This window comes from Monodelphis domestica, chromosome 1 (assembly GCF_027887165.1).
Source record: "Monodelphis domestica isolate mMonDom1 chromosome 1, mMonDom1.pri, whole genome shotgun sequence".
Taxonomy (NCBI): Eukaryota; Metazoa; Chordata; class Mammalia; order Didelphimorphia; family Didelphidae; genus Monodelphis; species Monodelphis domestica.
The window spans coordinates 20,483,425-20,498,995 of NC_077227.1; positions in this window are offsets into that span (position 1 = coordinate 20,483,425).

Below are 15,571 nucleotides of genomic sequence, written 5' to 3' on the forward strand. Positions count from 1 at the left end.
TGTATTCAGACTTTTAGAAGTTGTAATTATGTAAAAGATGATCATTTTTTCCTGTCCAGTGGAAATATGAAGTGAGAATTCAGAAAATATGACCACTTCAGAGGACTCATTGTTTGCTCTAATAAAGACCCAGCTAGAAATAGCAAAGGCAGGATTTGAACCCAGGAACTCGGCTGTTAAAGCCATTGTTTTTTCTGATCTATCAGGCTGTGGGTTAAACAAAATGGCTTCTGATGTCTCTTCTAGCTATGAGATTCTGTGAAACTATCACTTTCCATTCATTGACTCCCTCTTTTCCCTCAGGTTTTCTAGCAATCTGACTCAGGTGGAAAGCAAGCCCCCATTGGAGTCCCAAATTCAAAGAAGCATCAATATCCTTAACAGCATCCTTTCCCACTAAACTTGCTAGAAGATGAGTTCTTGAGAGCTTATAAACTCACAAAAGTGTCCAGCTCAGCAGGAATGACTCACACCAGTGAGTCAGCTACCTAAGACCGTGCTGTCTTTTTATAAGTGATCATTCCTCTGACATTCCAAAGCTGCTCAAAGGATTTAGGCTCTTATATGAGTTTGAATCATGAAGCATGTTCCTCCTCAAATTTGTTAGCCCACTGCCAAATTTCTCCTTTACTTTGGTCTGGGCAGGATTTGGCATATGTGTGTGTGTGTGTGTGTGTGTGTGTGTGTGTGTGTGTGTGTGTGACATGACTATCCAGAAAAGCACCTGCCAAAGGGAATCCAGGCTTGCCGATTCAAGTTTGGGAGCAATGGCCACAAAGACACCTTCTCTCCCAGATCTTTTACAAAGCTTATCCATTGAAAAGAGTCGGGAAATAATGCATTTGTCCTTTAACTGGACAATATGTTCAATTCCACTTTGCACTGAATCCCTGGATGATAGACCCTGTGAATGTCAATATACTATCATCTGGCTTCCTGGCTTGGAAATAAAAGCTTTACAGAATTCCTTAACATAAAAACCAGCCCCAAAGTTCTCATAAAAGAGTTTGACCCCCTAGAGGTCCTTTAGTCTGATCTCTGAAACTCCTTAGAAGGGTTAGAGATTTTAAGTTTTAGAAACAATAAGCTCAATTTTCTCCTATTGAGGAAAAAAGTAAAATTATGCAGTGGAATTGTAGTATAGATATTATTATTATATTTTTAATTATTGTTGCTATGTTATTTTCCCTCCTCAGTCTATGACAATTCTGTAAGGTGCCTACCTTTCTTTATGTTAGTAGGCATTGAGTTGTAATCCTGGGTACTTTGAATAACCTTGTCCAGTTGGATCCAGACAAATTTGTGGGTACTAGCAGGATAATTTAAGGAGACTGAGGATGTTATCTTAGCTGCTAGGGATAGATATGGAGTGGACTTGTAATTCCATTGAGATAGGAAGGACCTTCCTTTGCTGATGCAGAATCTTACTTTAAAAAAAAAAAACCTGACCTCCTTAAAATTGATTCTAAGTATTGGTTACAAGATAGAAAAGTGATAAGGGCTAGGCTATTGGGGTTAAATTACTTGCCCAAGGTCACATAGCTAAGCAGTGTCTGAGGCCAGACTTGAACACAGGATATCCCATCTCTAGACCTGCCTCTCTCCACTGAGCCACCTAACTGCCCTAGGATATTACCTTCTTTGTAACTTACAGTCTTAAAGAGTTGGCAGAGCACTTAAAGGCTTATTAACTTGCCTAGGGTCATATAGCCTGTAAGGATCAGGGTAAAGATTTGAACCTACATCTTCTTAGCTTGAAGATTGGTTCTCTACCACAAGAAGTTCCTGAATCCCACATTAAGTGCTGACACAGGTGGGAAACGTCCAGCCAAACCACTGGAATAAGAAGGGATCATCATATTGTGAAATCAGACTTTCCTAACTTGATGGAATATTATGGAGACCATATTAGAACTGAGGTTAAATCAAAGAGTTCAAGTGTGCTTCTGATTGTTGGCTAGAGGCTCCCAAGTCAAGGCTAGCATTCAGACAGGAAAACTAAAATGTCTCTTTCTATGTTTTTTGGGAGCCTAAGGGAGCAGGTTTTCCTCTGTAAATGGGGCCAGTCATGTACTTCAAAGAGATAAAGAACAGAGGAAAAGGTCTTATGTATGTAAAAATATTTATAGAAGTCCTTTTTTGTTGAAGCAAATTATAGGAAGCAAAAAAGTTTAAATCAGTTGGAGAATGGCCAAGTAAATTACAGAATATGAATGTATTTCATCTTCATAAGAAATGACAAATATGATAGATTCAGAAAAAAACCCTCATATGAACTGATGCTGAGCAGAATGAGCACAACCAGCAGAATAACTTGTGCAATAAAAGACCTCAGAACTGTGATCAAAGCAAAGATTTCCAATGATATATGTACAACCCAGTGGAATTGCTTGTTAGCTCTGGAAGAGGGGGGGATCATGGCTCATGCATTCATGAAAAAAATATTCTAAAGAAAAAAAGAAAAGACTCATCATGACTTCAAAAGAATGATGTAAAAATACAGTGCTCCCCTCTTAGCAGGAAGGTAATGGGCTAAAGGTACAGGACCATCCCTGGCCAAGGTGCTGATTTGTTTTTCTTGGTTTTTACATATAGCGGTTATAAGAAATGGTTTAGAAAGCACTGAGTAGGGGTTGAGTGGAGGTGGATTAGTTAAGTAGTGATGGAAATGAAGGTGGAGACTATTAATAAGATTTTTTTTCTAAAATTTTTTCTAAAACTCACCAAAATAGAGCAATTTCATTACTATCTTGTTAAACATTTTAAGTATACACACATATATCTTTGAAAAAGCTGTACATAAAAGTTTACTGTTTCATATAACCCCCCTTACTATTTTTATATCATAAAATATCCATATACAACTTCTATTTGCTTAAAATATTCAAGAAAAGGAAAGAAGCAAGCAACTAAAAAAGGGAAGAATGTAGGGAGGGAGGGTAGAAGGGAGAATGAGAGGAAGAAAAAGGTCCAGAGATATCACTTATTGGGACCCAGAAAGAACAATAGGCAGATTTCAAAGGAAATCTACAGCTGGAGGATAGAAGGAGAAGTAAATTAGTTAATAAATATTTATTAGGCACCAACTATGTACCAGGCACTGTGCTAAGTAGTAGAGATACAAAAAAAGTAAAAAACAGTATGTACCATCAAAGAGTTCCTATTCTAAAGAGGAGCCTACAAACAACTATATGCAAACAAGTTACATATAGAATAAATTGGAGATAATTAACAAAGAGAAGACAGAATTAAGGGAGATCAGGAAAGGCTTCTTGAAGAAGGTCAGATTTTAGTTGTCATTTGAAGGAAGGGAAGCCAGGAGGCAGAGATGAGGAAGGAGAGCATTTCAGGTGTGGGAACTTATAGAAAAACTTCTCTGAGTCAAGAAATGGAGTTGCATGGAAGGAACAGCAAAGAGGTCAAGGCTACTGGTTCACAATGTTTTAGGGTGGGTAGAGTGAAAAGGTACAAGAAAACTAGAAAAGTAGAAAGGAACAGGTCATGAAAGATTTTGACTCTCAGAGCATTTCATATTTGTTCCTGGAGGCAAAATTAAATTACTGGAGTGACTAATGAGTTAGGGGTAGGGAGGAGTGTCTAAGATATGATCAGAACTACTTTTTAGGAAAATAATGCCAACAACTGAGTGGAGGAAGGACTAGAGTGAGAGGAGACTTAAGGCAGGGAGAACCCTTCATCAGGCTATTGTAATAGTCCAGGCATGAGTTAGTGTAAGTCTGTACTAGAGTGGTGGGAGTGTCAGAGGAAAGAAGAGAAAATATGCCAGAGATGTTACAAAGACAAAATTGACAACTTTGGTCACAAATTGGATGTTGTGGTGAGAAAAAGTGAGGAGCTGAGGATAGGACCTACATTGTGAGTCCCAATGACTGAAGGGTGATGGTACCTTTCACTGTTATAGGAAAGTATCGAAGGGGAGAGGGCTTGGAGAGAAAGAGGCATTTGATTTTGGATGAGTTGAATTTAAGATGTCTAGGGGACATTCAATTTGTCCAATAGGCAGTTGTAGATTTGAGGCTGGTGGTCATCAGAGAAGTTAAGGTTGTGGTCTAGTTGCTTTGATTCCACATATAATGCTCTTTCTATTGTAAAATTAAGTTTGACCTGGGTAGAATAATCCCTCATTAGAACTCTACTAAAAATGATGGTCCCAACTTCAGTGCAGCTGATGCTACTGATTTTCCTACTGATACTACTACTTTCCCAGCTACTGCTGGGAAAGGCTATTTGGAAACAGACCCAAGACTGAAAGAGGGACTCAACCCAGCTCCTTTCCCTTCCCTCCTTTGCTATTCCCCTCTAGGGTGAAGTCATAGGGATATAGATTGGCTTCCTCTTCATCACTAGAATAAGTCTCCCTGGACTTCACAAGCAAAGAAGCTTACTCAAAGCTATAGCATGGAATCTAGCCAAGAATAAGCAACCAATCAATCATTTATAAGTTTTTGCTAAATGTCTATATTGTACCTGGAACAGTGCTTTATGCTGGGGATAAAAATACAAAAAAAAATGAAACAAATCCTGTTCCCAACAAACTTCCATTTGAAGTGGGACAAGAGGGATGACAACAACCCAAATAGGAATCAGGTCATGTTGAAGGAGGAATGACACTATCATCTGAGGGGGTCAGGGAGATCATGGAAGGTCTTATATACAAAGTGGTGCTTGAACTGAGTTTCAAAAGAAAACAGGAATTTCAAGGGGCAGAGGTAAGGAGGATGAGCATTTTAGACTCAGGGCAAAGTTTTAACAAGAGTCTATATATTGCTGTCCAATAGAAAACAACAGTAACTACTAGCATTTCCCATTTGTGTAGGCTAATGAAGCATAGTGCTCAAAACTTCCCTGAGACAGATCACCTGAAGAACTTTTAGTCCTATTTTGCAGAATGGGAAACTGACATTCAGAGAGATTAAAGGGACTTGCTTAGAGTTGAAGAACTAAGTAGTGGAAGATCCAGGATATAGGCTTAGGATCTACCTTGTTGCTATGTCCCACTACCTCACAAATAGCCAAAAATATTCAAATCATCAGAAGTTTTGGTGAATTTTAAGGTTGATATTTTTAATTTGGGAGAGGAGAGAAATTCTTTTTTTCTCTGTGATGTTAAGGACTGAAACTATAACATTCTAATATATTTTTGATTCTTACCTTCTGTCTTAGAATTCATACTAAGTATTGGTTCCAAGGCAGAAGAGCAGTAAGGGCTAAGAAATTGGGGTTAAGTGACTTTCCCAGGGTCTCCCAACTAGGAAATATCTGAATCCAGATTTGAACCCAGGACTTCCTCTCTATCCACTAAGACACCTAGTTGCTCACATCCTAATGGATTTTGTGGCCAACCCATAGGACCATTGATTGATTACCAGATCAATCAATAATATTTAAGTCCTTAATATGTTACAGGAAATGGGAACAGTACAGAGGATGCAAATACCAAAAAAATGAAGTAATGCCTGCTCTCGAGAAGCACCAATTCTTTTTTTTTAATTATATTTTATTTGATCATTTCCAAGCATTATTCATTAAAGACATAGATCATTTTCTTTTCCTGCCCCCCACCCCCCATAGCTGACGCGTAAATCCACTGGGCATTACATGTTTTCTTGATTTGAACCCATTGCTTTGTTGATAGTATTTGCATTAGAGTGTTCATTTAGAGTCTCTCCTCTGTCATGTCCCCTCAACCGCTGTATTCAGGCAGTTGAGAAGCACCAATTCTATTGGGCTCTAGAGTTAGAAGAAACCTTGGAGAACTTGTATCCCTCTTTGTGCAGATGAGAAAACTGAGACCCAAAACAACACAGAGGCTGTGGTTATAGATATTTAAATATATTCTTTGTTAAACTCTGTTTGGAACTTTTGTAGATACTTTAAGAAATCCGTTCTATTTTTAAAAATGTACTATTTAATTTTCAAAGTATACCACAGACACCTGTGTTCAGGACTGAGTCATGGGAATGGAAAATTTTATAATGAGTAATCATGATCCATTATAACCCCTTCTAATTCTTACCCAGAAGTCCCTTCTTGGTACCTCTTACCTTCCAAAATACCTCTTACCCAATACATGAACATGATAGGAAATGTCTAATGCCACTAGAACTCAAGTGTCTTGTATATCATAGCTCCTCCGTGCTGGTCATGGGATGTACTGGAGCAAATAGTCTTGTGTTAAGAGGAATTTGTGTTGTTGATTGAAACTCCTAAAAAACAGCAAGGTCTGGAGTGAGCCTGTCCTGTGCACAAGGAAGAAGATGGGACAGAGGGGGCTGGCTCAGTCGAGATGCTGTGGGCAATAACCAGCTCTCGCATGGGAGCTTGTTCTTTTTCAAGGGAGATGAGTCACATATCCAGCAAGCCTATGACTCATGATCTCTGGCACTTAAAAAGATTTATAAGGAAGGAACTTTCAGTTGTGCTTACACTAAAAGTCAAAAGACTTTCTCATAAATGAAACACTAGCTGACCAAACCATGCCCCCTGATCTGAGTACCAACAATAATAGCTATGATATATAATATAGCATTACTAATAAAATATAATCATATATAGAAAGTATCATGATAATTAGAATATATAAATGAATTAAATATGGTATTGCTATACTGATAGAACATAACAATAATATTATGCTGTTAGGATATGTTAATACTATTATCAACATATTCTTATAGCAGTATATTTTGAATAATGATAATAGTTGACATTTATAAAGTATTTTAAAGTTTACAAAGCACTTTAGGCTCTCTCCTTCATTCCTCAGAATAGTACTGTTAGGTGCAGGTATGATGAATGTGATTATTACCTTGTACCAGAGAAGATTCATTCTAAGAGAATGCAAAAGATTTACCCAGGGTCATACCACCAGTAAGTGTCAGGGATGGGACTTCAATCCTTGACTCTCTTGACTCTGAGTCCATCATGCTATTTACCATGTAATCCTGCTTTATCAGTTCCTGTCAGCATGCATTTTTATTTTTAAGGTTTTCCCCTTTTTTCCATTTTTAAAAAGGACAGACAGTGCAGTGTAGTTGAGGGGATGCTGAATGTGGAACAAGAAATCTTAGATCTGACTACAGGCTCTGTTGCTGTTCACCAGCTTGCACGAGTCACTACATTTCTCTGAGCTTCATCTCCTTCTCTGCAGAATGGGAGCAATGATGCTGGTACTATGTACCCCCCCAGGTGTGGTTATAAGGCTCGAACAAAGTCATGTATAGAAAGTACTTTGTACATTGCAGCATAAGCTCCAAATGTTACCCGCTTGAATGGTGAAATGAGGCCAGTCATGTGGGCACTCCTTCCAGTACCTATCCATGCCTAGCCAACCTGTATTTGTTGATTATGGCCACAGGGAGTCACCTACCATCCTGGGGTCCTTTTTACCTTTTCAAAGACATACTAAAACCATGAGGGCTATTCAGGATAGACTATTGATTAGCCTTCCCTCTTGATCCATGATGAGTCCATCTTTTTTTTCTGCTCACCTATTTTTTGGATGACACATTCCACTTCACTTCTCCCATATAATTCCTTGCTTGCAATGCACCACAGCCCAATGGGCCTTTCCATTGCTTTCTGGGTGGCATTCTTGTTCCATTCCCCCCAAAATAATGTTCTGTCACCCACAACAATACATGGCCAGAAGAATATTAGTGTTTAAGAAAGTGGCTTTTGTTTTAAGGAAATGTTTGAAGTCATTACAACTTGGAAATTTCTCAAAGACAAATAACTAATCTTGTTTCTGTGCCATTTTGTGGATCATTTAAAGCTTCATCAGACACCACAATGTTAAGACCATCAACTGCATCTGGGGCCAATACCAGTTATCCTGACTTTTGTCTTGCCACTGGACTTTGATGACTCTGGAAGAGAGTGAAGCTGATGACTTGGTGCAACTCTGACTCACTTAAATCCAACCATAATCAAGTCAAGGTACCAGCTACATGATGTCATTGGTCCTCTTCAAAAATGAAGAACAAACAACAATTAATCTCCTGGCAGTCTAAGAGCCAGACTGGTAGAATGCATAGACCACTGGACTCAGAATCAAGATGACCTGACTTTGAATTCTATCTAGAGATAAATACTAGCTGTGTAATGAGGAGCAAGTCACTTAACTGAGTTTCCGTTTTCTTATGTAAAAAATAAGGAATTGAACTCAATGACTTCCAACATTAACCACCATATGCTATTCAGCTGTGATACAATGATTCTATGCCTAAGTACATGCTGGTAGATAAGGTCTATAAATTACTATTACTCTTATTTGTTTTTTTTTTTCTCTTGAGGGTTAGAGTAAAATTATTTCTGCTCTAACGCTTTTCCATTCCTTGAAGAAGATCACAATTCAGTGGGGGCTTTAGGATCATAGATTTAGAGCTGTTAGAGGATAAGCAGCAAGTCAGACAGGCTAAATGTTTGGTTCATAGTCACTCAGGTTATAGTGAAAGGCAGAGATAAAACTAGGATTAAGGTCCTTTGACTTCAAACCCCTCTCTCAATGCTGGATCGCCAAACCATCTATCTTGCTAACCCAAAGAGTCTTTAGCCCACTAAAATCTTGAGTCAGATTGTTTCCATAGAAACTTGGGTCTAACCATGCCACTTCCATTTTGAATGTGGAAAATTGATTTTTTTGAGCCCAAACATAGGACTTTACATTTATTCCTTTTCAATGTAATCTGATTAGATTCAGTCTAACATTCTAATGGAAATGGGGGTGAAGAAAGACAGAGATAAAGGGATATATTCAAGAAAGAGGGATGAGGGAGAGAATATAAGATTGCTCTCAGTTTTAATTATTTGCTAATGCTTAAATAGACATGTGTCCTGTACATTTATCCTTTCCTGCTCCTCTCAGTCTCAAGGTCCAGTTAAAATAACTGGGAAATGATAGATTTTAAAGGGTTTATTTTCTTGAAAAACAAACAAAAAAAGAAAGATTGGTCAGAGGCAAGGAAGTATATTTAGCTCCCTCAAGTGGCACTGTGCCAGCATTCAGTGTTATTCAAGGTTGGCCAACAGAATTAACAACCCAGCCAAGTCTATTTACTGTCACGAATTCCCTCAAACCTCTAAGAGAAATCTCTCAACCTTTCACTACCTGAAAGGGAAAATCTATTTCTTCTTGGTCCCTATATCTTGCAGAAAGGTTTCTTTATTTAAATAAATTTGATCTGACTCCGGTGGCCAAACTATCCTGTCAGCTAGCACTGATCTCTATGATTAGAAGATTTGTTTTATGTAAATGGAACCCCCTGGCCTGTGGAACTGCTGGGAAATAATGGAACTGGTGAGTCAGATATTCCCAGTTTCAGGCACTAAACTCTCCATGGGTCAGGGACTATTCAGGTATTTTATTCCTCTCTCCTTTCTCTGATTCAGTGTGCTGTTATGGCTGGAGACCACTTGTGTTTCTCTGCCTAATTTTCTAGATACAGGAAGAAGCTACAAATAATTTGAAAAATTCCTTCCAGTTTCTCTCAGAGAGACTTGAGTGACTTAAAAGATATTGAGGAGAAATTGGGGGGCTAGGGCAAATTATCCTTAGTGAGGGATGAAGTTCACTACCTGGGTGCCTGCTAGAAACACTAGCATAGATTGAGGAGTCACAAAGTCCTAACTAGGAACGGATGATGGAGACCCATTCAGAAACAAGAAGGGTGAGGTGTGTTCTAGACTCTCCTGTTAGCTGTGACCAGAGATTGGTGGGAAATCCCTCAAAAGATAGAGATTTTCTCTGTGTGTTTAGCTATGGAGAGGAAAGATGGGGATATAGGAAGGGAGCAAACAAGGGTGGTTGGGCCAAGTAAAGGCAGCTTCTACCATGTTTCTTGCCATGTCAGAGAAACTTGGAAATCTGCCCTTCTGCAGCAAGCAAAGACCTCAAGGAAGGAGAAGCTTTTTATCCCTTCTGGAAAAAGGCAAATTCTTTCATCTATTATGAGTTGCAGAGAAATGCAGGTGGAGTGATTTGGAGAAACAGCAATGGTGGCAGGGGAAGGGGGGAGATGTCTAACATCACCTACCAAGAATTGCAAAGAGCTAATCATGCCAGTGAGGAAGCAAGCTTCTGCTGGGAGCAACACCCCATCCATGCCCCTAAGTCACAGAGGCTATACAAGTCTGGGAGAACAGCTGATCATTGATGGTGGTTGTCATTTTCTGTGATCTCTGTTATGAGTGCAATTCCTTTTCTTTGAATCTTGGGAGACGTGCTTGAAAATGGAGCTGCTGCTGCTGGTGGTGGGGTGTCATACCGTGAGAGATTCCCCAGATGCTCTGGTTGGGGGCTATCAGCCACAGAGATAAGAAGTCCCTGAAGGGGGACCCAGGCCTTTGTCCTGTGAGAGGATCTGACAAAAGCATAACATTTGAGGTCGCCAGACCCTAAACAAATCTCTCCTTTGCTATCGTCTATATTGTTTTGGACTTCTTAGGATCTTTTTATCTGTACAGGTCTTCTCCCCAAGGAAAGGACCTAAGAAAAGGATCCATCTTTCCCATTCTTTATTCTAATTCTCCCTAGCAAACCACCCATCATAGAAGGGTTGGTTCTAGTACTCTGCTCAAGGAATATGGTAGTCTAGTGAACTCAAAGGACCCCTTCTTGGAATCATGCTCTTGAATAAAATAAAAGATTGGATTACAGAGGAAATCAATTATATTGAAATATGGTGATTAAATATGTTTCTAGTAGTTCACAGACTCCAGGTGAAGCAGCCCTGCACTAGGGTCCTTCCCTTAAAAAAACAAACAAACTCTTATCTTCTGTCTTAGAATCAATACTAAATATTGGTTCTAAGGCAGAAGAATGGTAAGGGCTATGTCCTGGGTTAAGTGACTTGCCCAGGGTCACACAACTAGGAAGTGTATGAGGCCACATTTGAACCCAGGACCCCCTGACTCTGGACCTGGTTCTTTAATCACTGAGCCCTTCAGCTGCCTCCTCTCCTTCTAATTCTTGATCCTATGAGTCTGGTAACCCTCTTTGTTTAACCTTCTTGCTTCTTAGATGAAGAGATATGAGGCCAGAGGGATGCCATGATTGACCTGAGAATGACTGTCACACAGAATCAGAGTCCCATGCCTATGCCAAGTTGGGGAGAGAGGATGAGACAAAGAGAGTGACCTCCTTGGTGAGTCCACTCTTCACTAATGCCAGTCTGGAGAGACACACAAAAACGGTCATGCACAGATGTATCTGTGTACACTGATTATTTATGTGTATATGATGAATGTCTGTATATATGCACACAATAATAATGATAATAATAATTACCATGTGCCAGGCACTGTGCCAAGTACTTGAAAACATGTGCCACTCTATACAATGCACAAATGCACACATGCACAGATATGTATATACATACAAATACCTACTTCATTTGTTAATTGGGGAGGATCATATTTGAACTCGCTACTTCACCCAGATGCTGGGAAGAAAAGGTCATGTAAACCTTAAAGCTCTATAGAAGTAGGAATTATTCTCTTTCCTCATAAGGATGCTGGCTTCTTCGATGTTCCATTAGCCCTGGTTGCTAATTTGGACTGTGACTTCTCCCAAATGGCACCACCTCTCCTCCTGCCCCATTACCTGTTTGGGTTTAGAAGTCCAAGTTTACAAGAATCAAGCTTTCCCCACAATCCCTCACTGCTCCTTGCAGGGTGATTGTCTCCAGCAGGTTCCCCTTCTCCAGGAATCTGGCCAAGGAAGAAGACCAGTATCCAATGGGAACTGTTAACCTTTCTTATGGTTCCGAGCCTCTCTCCCATCCCTCCCTGTGGGACTTCTCTGTTCCAATATTCTTCAAGGACGATGGGGAGAGCAGGAAGAAGATTTTTGGAGAAAGAGAACTATGGCATTTTAATTCCAATAGAGTGAAGAATTCCATCTGAATTAATTTAGCAGTGGGGAATTTCTGAACACCTCCAAAGGGTGGAGAACAAAGATAAATAGAAACAGTCATTCTGACTCTACTGCTACAAAGTCTTTAAGGGTGGAATAGAATCTCTGCTGCAGAATGTCTGTGCTCAATAAAGCAGGAGTAAATGTGATTATGCCAATATTGATGCATCTAGGTCCCTCTCTTGGCATTCAGCAACAGAGGGCAATTTGCCAGTGAGGTCTTCATCAGATTTGATCTGCTTCTGTTAGCCCTATGGTGCAAATTGAATGAAGACAACATGGGAATCTGGTTAGTCTGGAGGTAGCGTAACATGGTGGATGTTTAGGATCCTTTGGTCATTGAACCAAAGATTTGGAACTACAAGGGAAATGTGAGGTCAACAGGTCCAACCCTCCCATTTTATGGATGAATAAACTAAGTCTCAGTGATAAAGTTATTTGTCCAGTGTCTGGGTGATGTGTTTGATTTGGATTCAACTCCTGCCTTCGATATGAATTGGCTCTGTGACCCCGAGGAAGCATTTAACTTTTCTGAGACCCAGTTTTCTCATCTATAAAATGGGGATAAAAATAGCAATTAATTCACAGCATTGTTTTGGAGCTCAAATAAAGGAAATGTGTGCAAACTATAAAACTGCTATATAAATGGGAAATTTTCTCAAAGATACACAGATAGTAAATGATAGAATTTGAATCAAATTCTTAGCCTTTACCACTAGACTACTCTAATCCAATGCAAATGATGCTTATCTTGTACTTCAAACATCCTGGTAGGACTCTGGTCAGACAACTTGGGGTGGAGATCCACTTCTGCTACTGACTCGCATCATAAACTTGGACAGTTAAAGGGCTCACCAATGATGTCTAGATTTGTACCCCTTCTTGATTATGGACTTCAGGATGGAGCAGCCCCATTCTTGTACTCTTCCATTCCTCATTGGCAATCAATGCTCTGCTGTTGCTCAGAAGCAGATTGTGGTGGTGCCACTCAGATCCATAGGAGTATAGCTAGAAGGAACCTCAGGGCCGTGGAGTACACATTCCTATTTATTCCAAGCCCAATCCCAATCCAATCCAAACCCATCTCACTAAGGCACAGGGGTTCTTATGAGGTCAGATTTTCCTCTTTGCCTTGATATCTCCAATAGACTCTTTATTACCCATACCTTGTGCTTTTAAGTTATAGGTAGACACAGAGCCTTAGATTTTGTTCTCAGAATTCTCCTTAGATATCATTTTCCATTAATTACTGGTCCTCTCTTTCACCAGCTTTCTCCCTCTGTTATATCTTCAATTCTCTACACTGGGTTGATAAGATCTATGTGAGAAGAATTTCTCTTTCTCCTCCATTTTCAGTTAAAAGTTTCCCTTACTCTGTTTATAAGACTCACAGAACTATATGTGGCAGAAGCAACACCTGTTTAATTGAGTTCATCTTTTAAGAGGGAGAGAGGGAGGGGGCCAACGTTAGGTGGCTCAATGGATAAGAGCCAGGTCTGGAGTTCAAATCTGGCCTCAGGCACTTCCTAGCAGTATGACTCTGGACAAGTCACTTAACCCCAGTTGCCCAACCCTTACCACTCTTCTGCCTTGAATTTTTAAAGCTTGAGTCTACTTTAGGTTTGATATGCAATAATTTGTCCTTGTTAATTCCATGCCTGTCCAAATTCACATCATTCCTATATTTTAAGTCATGGTTTGGAAAGCTAAATCCCATTCTTGGATACTCTCTTCATGATCAGATGTTCACTTTCCACATCTTTATTTCTTTTATAAATTCCCCACTTTCAAATTGTGCTAATGATGAAAATACTCCCTGTGTCCACCTTCAATGTCTGGAAGAATTCCTTCAACATCTTTAGGGGATTCTACCCTCCACCATCCCCCTCAGGACTTCATAATCCTTAGCTGTATGTTCTAGTTTGATTGTGATGATGCCATTTGTCCACATATAAATCACCACAAATAAATGATAAAGGTTAGCTTTGACAATTTGAGCATTGCCCAAGCAGATAAGTCTTCTCCATTGTTTATGTCAGATTATAATGCAATGAATAGGTGCTTTGGTTCCTATCACTGAATAGGCAATCATCAAGCTTCATTACTCGCTTTCCTTCTTCTTCTGATCATTACTGCATGACCTCTAAACTGATGCTGTCTGTAGATTTCCTCTAATATCCTTTGAGGTCCAAGAACCTGCTTCCTGCAGGAATATCCACATCCCTGTTATCTGGGTCCTTCTTCATGCTGAGGTATTTTACCATCCAACCTGACACAGGTGAGAATTCCCTGCTGCTTTTTAGCATCCCTTTCTGCTTTATGTCTACCTTAAAGAATTTTTTTCACTTCTCTCATAGAACAATGAATTCTCCCTGATGACCTGGAGAGTAGAAATACTTTCTTTTAGCCCTTTTCCTTTTTCCACTGGGATAGAATTAAACCTACATTTTGTGCACTTCCAGATGTTACATGGTACCAGAAAAAATACAAGCATGGTACACTGCTTGCCATCCCTAAAGTGGGGAGTTCATATAGATGGAGGTTCATAAACAACCTGCACAGAAAGATACAAATCTGGCAAAAATATGGGGAATTCTAGGTGCCATTCAAGGCAGACCCAAAGCAGAGAAATTTTTATCTTAAAAAATATTCATTGGGGGCAGCTGGGTAGCTCAGTGGATTGAGAGCTAGCCCTAGAGACGGGAGGTCCTAGGTTCAAATCTGACCTCAGACACTTCCCAGCTGTGTGACCCTGGGCAAGTCACTTGACCCCCATTGCCTAGCCCTTACCACTCTTCTGCCTTGGAGCCAATACACAGTATTGACTCCAAGATGGAAGGTAAGGGTTTTAATAATAAAAAAAATATTCATTAAACATTTTTTGAGTTCAGAATTCTCCCCCTCCTGTCAGCAGTACCTGTCAAGAAGGTAGGAAATGGGACATCAATTGTACATGTGAAATCACACAAAATATATTTCAAATTAGTCATGTTGCAAAAAAGCAAGAAAAATAGAGAAAATGAAAAAAATATTCTTTAATCTATACTTCAGCTTCATCAGCTCTCTCTGGAGGTGGATAACATTTTCGTTATGAGTTCTTTGGAATTGTCTTGATTGATCAGAATACCTAATTCTTGCACAACTGGTCATTTTTACAATATTGTTATTACTGTGTACACTGTTCTCCTGGTTCTGCTTACTTCACTTTGCATCAGTTCATATAGCTCTTCCCATCCTGCTTGTCATTTCTTATACCACATTATCACAATCATATACCACAACTTGTTTAGCCATTCCCAATTGATAGGCATTTCTAATTTCTAATTCTATGACATCACAACAAAAGAGCTGCTAGTTATTTTTTGTAGATTATAGGTCCTTTTACTTTTTCTTTGATCTCTTTTTGGTACAGACTTAAGTAGCAGTATTGCTGAGGCAGTTTCATAGCCCTTTGAGCACAGTTCCAAATTGTTCTCCAGAGTAGTTGAACCAGTTCATTAATGCCCCAATTTTTTTGCATCCTCTTCAACATTTTCAGTCATATTAGCCTATCTGATAGATATGAGATGACATCTTAGAACTGTTTTAATTTGCATATCTGTAATCAATAGTGTTTTGGAGCTTTTTTCAAATAAT